This window comes from Beta vulgaris, chromosome 4, assembly GCF_026745355.1.
Source record: "Beta vulgaris subsp. vulgaris cultivar EL10 chromosome 4, EL10.2, whole genome shotgun sequence".
NCBI classification, from domain to species: Eukaryota; Viridiplantae; Streptophyta; class Magnoliopsida; order Caryophyllales; family Amaranthaceae; genus Beta; species Beta vulgaris.
Window position 1 is genome coordinate 50,250,805 of NC_079205.1, and position 9,985 is coordinate 50,260,789.

The following is a 9,985-nucleotide window of genomic DNA, read 5'->3' on the forward strand; positions in this document are numbered from 1 at the left end:
TTACAAAACTCTTCGAACTTAGACAAACAAAACTGCAGACCATTATCAATTTGTAGCCTTTTGATCTTCTTCCCAGTTTGATTTTCCACTGCTTGAAATTCTTGAAAGCTTCACCTTTTAACTTCATAACAATTAACCAAGTCATTTTTGAAATATCATCAATGAAGGATGCAAATAATTGTGACCTCCCAAAGATTCCACATGTGAAGGACCCAAACAATCGGAGTGGATATAATCCACAGTATCTTTTGTTCCATGAATGCCCTTAGGAAACTTGCTACGATGTAATTTCCCAAAAACACAATGCTCATATAACTAAGGTTTGTGACCTTATGGCAACCCAGAAGATCTTCCTTGGAGAGGATTTGCATCCCTCTCTCACTTATATGTCCAAGTCTCATGTGGCATAGCTTGGTCGTATCCTCGTTCTGAATTTCTGACGACGCAACAACAGCCGAACCTGAGAGAGTAGAACCCTACAACACATACAAGATACCACACTTAACCCCCTTTAATACATCCTTTGAACCCTTGCAGACATACACAACTCCACCCCACCTCTGAACTAAACCCCTTACTGTCTAACAAACTAAGTGAAATAAGATTCTTGGTCATTTGTGGAACATGCCTTACATTATCCAAAGTGCAGAATGTACCATCATATGTTCGGTTCTTGGTAGAGCCTATTCCAACTGTCTTGTAGATTCCACTGTTAGCCATCGAAATATTACCTCCATCTACCTGCTCATAAGTAGTGAACCACTCCCTACGAGGACTCATATGATACGACGCTTTAGAATCAAGAAGCCACACATCATTACAATATGTTTGTTCATTAGCAACTAGAGCAAGATCATCCTCTGAATTCGAATTTTCTGCTGCAATAGCAGCAGATTCAGACCCAGATTTATTCTCATGATGCTTTTTTTTAGGACATTCCTTTTTCCAATGCCCCTTCTCGTTACAGTAATTACATACACCATTAGGTTTAGAACCTCCTTTAGAATTTCCTGATTTCTTGAAATTCTTTTTACCACGTCCCTTACCACCATTACTGGCTACTAATCCAGAAGTCTGATTATCTATACCAATACTACCAGATGCCTAGTATGCAGAGATGATCTAACCTCTTCTAAGGACACAAAATCTTTACCAACAATAAAAGATTGCACAAAATTTTCATATGATAACGGGAAAGAAACAGGCAGAATCAAAGCGACATCCTTATCCTCCACCTTAACATCAATATTACGCAATTCTAACAAGATTTAATTTAATTGATCTAAGTGATCTCTAAGAGATGTACCTTCATTCATTCGTTGGGTGAACAAATGTTGCTTCATAAATAACTTGTTGATTAGAGATTTTGTCATATACAAACTCTTTAATTTCAACCACATACCAGATGTGGTTTCCTCCTCCGCGACTTTAGTGATTACGTCATCAGCTAGACACAACATAATCGTTGAATGAGTCTTCTCCTCCAGAGTGGTCATCTCAGCGGCAACTAAATCTGTTGACTTCTTCGTCAAGACACAGACTGATACTATTTCTCCAAGTGATCTTTTTCACTGAGATCGAACACAAAGCTCTTGATACCAATTTGATATAACAGACGTAAGAAAAAAACAAATAATCGAATGTAAAACAATGAAAAACGCACAACAGATTTACGTGGTTCACCAATTTGGTTACGTCCACGGGCAGAGAGAGAGAGAGAGTATTTTATTATGCGAGGAAAACCAGATTACAGAGAGAATTAGACTTAATTCGTAGTCTAATAATTAGGTTAATAACCTATTTATACCTCACGTCAAAAATTCGCCTGTCCGCGTCAAAACGGACCACCACCCAATCGGGTCAGGCGATATCCGCTCGATCGGGCTGTAATTTCCCAAACCCAAGAATAGACGCGGGACCGATTGGGTAACCACGCCCGGTCGTTGTTTGCTAAGGTGCCCTATCGGGCGAACACGCTCGACGCCATCGGGAGCCCTCCAAACACATATTGCTGCCAAATTTTTCTCGGACCCGATCGGGCGGACCTGCAAACTTGCCCTTTTCGATCGCATTTTGTCGAACAGATTCAAGGCACATTCTTATAAATGACACATTTAAAAAAGATAGAGGATGCTTGATAGAATTTGCACAAGCTCCATGAGGAGCCCAAAATTTGGCAGCTTCGAGAAATTAATTGCGAAGAAATTGTTGGGGAAAAAATGGGAAAACAAAAGAAGAGATTGTTTTCAAATTGAGTTACTTGAATTGCCGAAGCAGACGATATGCCTTAAACCCTGCTAGTTAAAGTATTTACAAAATCCGGAGATTAACTTTTATGTAGAAATAAGGGGATTTGGGGGGTAAAAATGGCTATGTACGGGGTAATTTATTTTACACCTCGGTAAGACTTAAGAGGATGGATATTGTAGTTTATGGATGTTTTTGAATAGTCTCGCTCGATTAATTTGGGTGTTTTTTTGGGAACTGAAACACGGGGGGAGAGGAGTGAGTAATGAAGTTGAGAGTGGTGGGGGTGCATGAGAGGGGAAAGAGAGAGAAAAACATGGAAGCAGGGATTTGAGGTTTGGATAAGAGGAGGCGTGAGGTTTTTTCAACGAAGAGGGAAGAGGAGGAGGAGGGTGGTGGCAAGGGAGGGACATACTAGGAGAGGAAGAATGGTGGCAGGAGAGCGGGAGGCAGGGGAGGGAGGAGGAAGGATAGAGATAAGGAGGAAGAAGTAAAAGTTAACCTGTTGGATAGGTAACTAGCTAGTCAACTTAGATCGTTTTCATAAAACATATTCTAAAGTTTGGACTGCTCAGAAATAATATTTAGTTGTGATTGAAAATAGCAGAACGTCCATAGTTGGGAGGATGAGACTATTACTATCAATTTTCCTATTATAAATCTATACATCGAGATGAATCTAACGAAACCATAAATAATTACTCCTATCGTCCCATAATATAGTGCTCACATTACTTTTAGGGTGTCACAAAATATTGTACATGTTCTCTTTTTTTGTCAATTTATTTGGACTAAATTATCCTTCATTTCTACATAAACTTTCCAAAATAACCTTACATTTCTTTAAAATATATGCCCTTATTTATTGTTTTACGCCATTCTAATGAATATTTATTTCTTTTTTATTTTAATTTAAAGAAAAAAGAAAGCAAAGAGTTAGTCCCAAGACAAAGGTATCAAGAAGACACTTACTCCCATTTTTCTTAATTCTCATGAAAAATGAGAAATAAGTAATATATTATGAAATGGAGAAAATATATTTTTACTTATAAAAAAATCAAAATAATCGATTAAAGGTGATTGTTGAATTTTCCAAGATAATAATGTACTAACAATTAAAATTAAACAGAGAGAGAAACTCTTTTCATCTGAGGAGACAATAACTCCTTGTACAATAAGGACTAGTCTTACATGCACACAATGCGTGCGATAACGTGTGATAACAAATGAAGTGAAAAATAAAATTAATTGGGTAGAAAAACTGTTTTTATATTTTTCTTTCTCAATTTTCCTCCTTTTTTATTCAAATGAGACAGTTAATTATCTTCTAGTTTTTTTTTCTTTTATTCCTTTTTCTATTTTTTGGTGTCCCCATGTCTTGCCTTATATAATAGAGACAAGTTTTATGTGCACGCGATGCGTGCGAAAATACGTAGAAAATTAATTTTTTTAGGGGATGTAGAAAATTAAATTAATTGTTAATTATATTTAATAAATTAGGGATATTTGAATTGTTAATGGTTTTCTTTTTGTAATGCCTTTTTTTATTTTTAAAATTAATTAGGTGGTTTTCTTTTTTATTTTTACATTTTCTATTTTTTAATTAAAGTAAGTAATTACTACCTTTGTTTCTTAAAGATCTTCGTTGTTACCATTAGTACAAATACCAATGAGAATTAATTTGTGTGGGGGTGTGGGGTGGATAGAGTATGAGAGAGAAAGAGGTTAAGATAAATAAACAAATAAAAAGAGGTTAAAGTAGGAGAGAGAAAAATATTAAGATAAATAAATAAATAAAAAGAGGTTAAAGTAGGAGAGAGAAAGGGAGTAAAATTGAATTAATGTTAAGACTACCTCTACTAATTCAACTGAAGCTACTGCTCACACTGATGACTCAACACCTCAGAAGATATTACTAGTTTCCAGCTCAGCTTAGTAGTTTGTTATAGCTACAATAGATGCTGTTAATAGTTAGTTAGCAGTCAGTTAGTTTGTTATAGTTTGTTAGCAAACTTGTATTACAAGATACAATTCTTAGCTTCACTTGTATAAATATTGAAGCTTCCTTCTCATTGTATTCATTCACAAATAATAAAACTGAATACAAAACTTTCTCTCTCTATATTCTCTCTGAATATGATCTGATCAATATGGCATCCATTAACATGGTATCAGAGCTTACTGAACTTCGATCCTGATGCTTCCTAGTTTGCGATTCTGAATTCCTTTCTCTAAAATTCTTTCTATGAAATTCTTATCTGATTGTTACATCAAATTGATTGATTTGTTCTGAATCTGCAAATGTCCAAATAATTCTCTAATTGTTTCTGAAATTTCTTGCCTAATTTTCTTTGATCATTTTTCCTTGAAACCTCATTTCTGATTCTGGAATTTCTGTTTGGTTCACCTTGTTAATTGATTTGTCTTGATTCTGAAATCTCTAAACCTCTATACCTCTGAAAATATCAGTCTGAAAATTTGTCTAAATCTCTGAAATTCTGATCAAAATGTCTGAAGTAACTAACAACAACCTTGAATTAACTCAAGATCCTACTAGTGTGTATTTCCTTCATCCATCTGATAATACTTCAGTTCAATTAGTTTCTCCCATTTTTGATGATACTGGTTATGCTGACTGGAAAAGAATGATGATTATTAGCTTATCAGCTAAGAATAAAATCTGTTTTGTTGATGGAAGTCTTGAGAAACCTACTGAAGCTAAAACACTCAAAGCATGGCAATGATGCAATAATATGGTTACAGGATGGATTTTGCGATCTCTAGATGCTATGACTTCTAAGAGTGATTTACATTTGATGACTGCTAGAGAGATCTGGAAAGATCTTGAAGAAAGATTTGGCCAATCTTCCACTGCTCAACCATACTCAATTCAACAGGATCTAGCAAATATTTCTCAAGAAAATGATGATGTTGGTGTTTTTTTTACTAGGATGAAAGTTCTATGGGATGAACTAGATAATACTAATCCTTTACCTTGCTGTGAATGTACTGGTTGCACATGTAATTTGACTCAAAAGTTTCTCAAGATTCAGCAGGATCAGAGATTAGTGCATTTTTTAATGAAACTAAAAGAAGGATACCAGCAAGTTAGAACCAATATTCTTATGATGCCTCAACTTCCACCTTTATCTCAAGCTTACAGATTAGTTCTTCAAGAGCAAAGGCATAAAGAACTAAGTTCTCTTCATGTTTCTTCCCCTGAACCAATGGCTTTTGCTGCAGATAGACAAACCTTCTCTCTGAATAGAAACACTTACAGACAACCACCTTCTTTCAACTCTGGCTATAATTCTTCTAAACCTTCCTATTATTCTGGAACCAAACCTGTCATTGGCAACAAAAGAGGCTCTTATTATTATTGTACACACTGTAAAATTCCAGGACATAGCCTTGAAAGGTGCTTTAAAGTCCATGGATATCCTGCTGATTTTAAACCTCCTCAAAAGAGATTTGCTGCTGCTATACAAGGAGAAGATCCTTCTGTTGATCTTCCTTCTTCTTCTTCAGAAGTAATCCAACCTGTCTTGACCATGGATCAATATCAGAAGCTCCTAGATATGCTGGGACAATCAGGGACTCAGAAACCAGATGTCAACAAGGAAGTTGGTGATGGTAAGACTAATGCTTGTTTTGCAGGCAAATTTTGCCTAACTGCTCAATACAAAACAGGCTGGGTTCTTGATAGTGGAGCAACATACCACATTTATCATGATCTTTCTCTTTTTCATTCTTACAAAATCATTGATAATTCTGACAACACTATTACAGTACATGATGGTAGAAAGATACAGATCACTCACATTGGCACTGTTATTCTGAGTGATATCCTTACACTCTCACAAGTGCTATATGTCCCTGGTTTTCATTTTAATCTTATTTTTGTGCCTAAGTTGTGCAGTGATTTCTCTATCATTGTTACCTTCTCTGCTAACCAATGTACTCTACAGGGCCCTTCTATGACAAGGCCAATAGCTCTTGGTAAGCTACATTCTGGTCTTTACTATGCTGAAGACTTTTCTTCCACTTCTGAAGTTGTTGTTGCTGTTGAACCTGATGCTGCTGTTGTTAATACATGTCAAGCACAACACTCTGGTTCCATGACATGTATTCCTACATCTCTTACATCTTCTTACACTGCTAATGATATTAAGCTCTGGCACTTGAGGCTAGGCCATATGCCATTTTCTAAAATGGTTGTTCTATTTCCAGAATTCAACTTCAAGCTTGTTAGTGATTCCTTGTGTCAAATTTGTCCTAAGGCTAGGCAAACTAGATTGACTTTTCACTCTAGTGTTTCTACTACTTGTAAGCCTTTTCAGTTGATTCATGTTGATACATGAGGACCTTATGTTCATCCTACTAATAATGGGTGCAGATTCTTTCTTACTCTTGTTGATGACTTCACAAGAACCACTTGGGTTCACCTAATTAAATTTAAATCTGATGCTGTGAATATTCTCATCAACTTTGCTGCTTATGTGAAGAATCAGTTTCACTCTACTATTCAATCTATTAGAACTGATAATGCTAAAGACTTATGTGAAGGTTCTATACTTCAATTTTACCTCACCAATGGTATTGTTCATCAGAGAAGTTGTGCTGATTCTCCTCAACAGAATGGCATTGTTGAGAGAAAGCACATACACTTGCTTGAAACATCTCGAGTCCTTTTCTTTCAAGCCAAATTGCCATTTCATCTGTGGGGAGAATGTGTTTTATGTGTTGCCTACCTTATCAACAGGATGCCACTTTCATCTCTTAACAAGATCTCTCCTTATCAACAGTTGTATGGTGATGTTCCAGACAAATCTCATTTCAGAAGCTCTGGTTCCTTATGTTTTGTTTCTACACTGAAATCTGGTAGATCTAAATTTGACTCAAGAGCTGATGCTTGTGTATTTCTGGGTTATCCTCCTCATCAGAAGGCCTATAAACTATATCATCTGGCTATTAAGAAAATCATTTTATCTAGGGATGTTGTTTTCCATGAACAACATTTCCCATTTCATATGTCCTCCACATCTTCTTCTACTTCTTCTTTTCACTTCTTCCTTCCCACTATAAATCATGATTACATATTTTCTGTCCCTTTTGTTTCTGCTTCTGATATCCACAACACTCCTCCTTCCCCACCTTCTGTTGCACCTACAGATTCTCCTGTTTCTTCCCTATATTCTCTTCCTTCTTCTAATCAGTCTTTCAGTTCTTCTTCTCCTACTGATAATTTATTTTCTCCTACTGATAATTTATTTTCTACACCTTCTCCCCTTCCTAGACACTCTTCTAGATCTCATCATCCACCTTCTTATTTAAATGATTACATCTGTAACACTACATTTTCATCTCTTTCTCACTGGTGTAATCTAGTAAGTTATGATTCTATTCTTTCTTCTCACACAGCTTGTCTTTCTCTTCCTTCTTCTCTCATAGAACCCACTACTTATTCACAAGCTGCCAAGGATCCTCTTTGGATTGCTGCAATGGACAAAGAATTGCAGGCTTTGGCTTCTAACAAACTTGGGATGTTGTTAACCTTCCACCTAGCAGAACTCCTATTGGATGTAAGTGGGTTTTCAAGATTAAGCTCAAATCTACTTGAGAGGTTGAAAGATATAAGGCAAGGCTAGTTGCCAAGGGCTATACACAACAATATGGTATTGATTTTCAAGAGACTTTTTCCCAGTGGTCAAGCTTTCTACTGTGAGATGTGTTATTGCCTTGGCAGCCTACAGAGGCTGGAACCTTTATCAACTTTATGTTAATAATGCCATCCTTCATGGTGATCTCCATGAGGAAGTGTATATGAAACTTCCAGAAGGATTCCCTAATCCTAACAATTAAGTTTGCAAGCTTAAAAGTCCTTGTATGGTTTAAAACAAGCCTCAAGGCAATGGTTTGCTAAGCTAGCCTTTGAGCTAAGTAAACAAGGTTTTCAACAATCAAAGAATGATTATTCTTTGTTCTTGTAGTCTACTGGATCTCTCATCACTATTTTGGCTGTCTATGTAGATGATATTATCCTAACTGGGAGTGATTCCTCTACTATTCTTCACATCAAACATCACTTAGACAAAATCTTCAGCATCAAAGACCTGGGATCACTCAGTTTCTTCCTAGGGATTGAAGTATCTTATCTGTTACAAGGCATTGCTCTTACTCAGGCCAAATTCACCAAGGAACTCTTGGCTACTTGTGATTTTGACCTTAGCAAGCCTGTAGTGACCCCTCTACCTCTTAATCTCAAGCTTGCTGCTAATGATGGTGCTCTCTTGGATGATCCTACACTGTTCTGATGCTTAGTAGGGAAGCTTAATTTCCTTACACACACTAGGCCTGATTTGGCTTACTGTGTTCAGACTCTTTTCTCAGTTTATGCATTCCCCTACTTCAGTACGCATGTTAGCTTTGATTCATGTGCTCCGTTACATTAATAACACTGGTGGTCAAGGTATTCTAATGCAAGGTGCTGACAAGCTCACTCTTCAAGCTTTCACAAACTCAGATTGGGGAGCCTGTCCTGATTCAAGGAAGTCTATCTCAGGATATGTAGTTCTCTTTGGCTCCTCTCCTATCAGCTGGAAATCTAAGAAGCATGCAACAGTATCCAAGTCCTCTTCAGAGGCTGAATATCGAGCTATGGCTCATGCTACTGCTGAAGTTACTTGGTTGGTCAGGCTCTTAGATGAGCTGGGTGTTTCTCAATTACAACCAGTTGCTATTCATTGTGACAACCAGTCAGCTTTACACATTGCTAGGAACACTGTGTTCCATGAACGCACTAAGCATATATACATTGACTGCCATTTTACACGTGAGAAGCTCATGGAAGGATTAATCTCTTTAACTTATCTTCCTACTAGTGCTCAACTAGCAAACGTTTTTTCCAAGATTATTCCTTCAGCTTAGTTTAATCAGTTGCTGTCCAAGCTTGGCATGTTTACTCCTATGCCTAGCTTGAGGGGGGATGTTAAGACTACATCTACTAATTCAGCTGAAGCTACTGCTCACACTGATGACTCAACACCTCAGAAGATATTACTAGTTTCTAGCGCAGCTTAGTAGTTTGTTATAGCTACAACAAATGCTATTAATAGTTAGTTAGCAGTCAGTTAGTTTGTTATAGTTTGTTAGCAAACTTGTATTACAAGATACAATTCTTAGCTTCACTTGTATAAATATTGAAGCTTCCTTCTCATTGTATTCATTCACAAATAATAAACCTGAATACAAAACTTTCTCTCTCTATATTCTCTCTGAATATGATATGATCAATATGGCATCCATTAACAATTAATAATGTAATGACGGACCATATGATAGGGACATAAGAGTGTAAAAAGAGAAAAAAAATTCTAAATAAGGATTAAAGTAAAAGAGTGAAAATCTTTTGGAAACGCACTTAAACGAAAAGAGGGAAAAATTTTAGAAAATGAATGGAGTAGAATAAAGATATAATAAGAGTAAAATGAGGTTTCTAGTGATAAAACGCTAGCAGCTAGCATTTTATTATGTCAATAGGAGGACTCAAAAGCAAATAGAGAAGTGGGAAGGAATTTGGCAGAGAAAAAAAAAAGAAGCTAGCATCCATGTGTCAACATGTAATTAGCACACATGTCATAATATTGTTTATCCAAAACAAATTACTTTTTGCAATTTTTAAACTTGTATATCTCAAGAAATATATTTTAGAAAAAATAAAAAATATACTAATATTCAT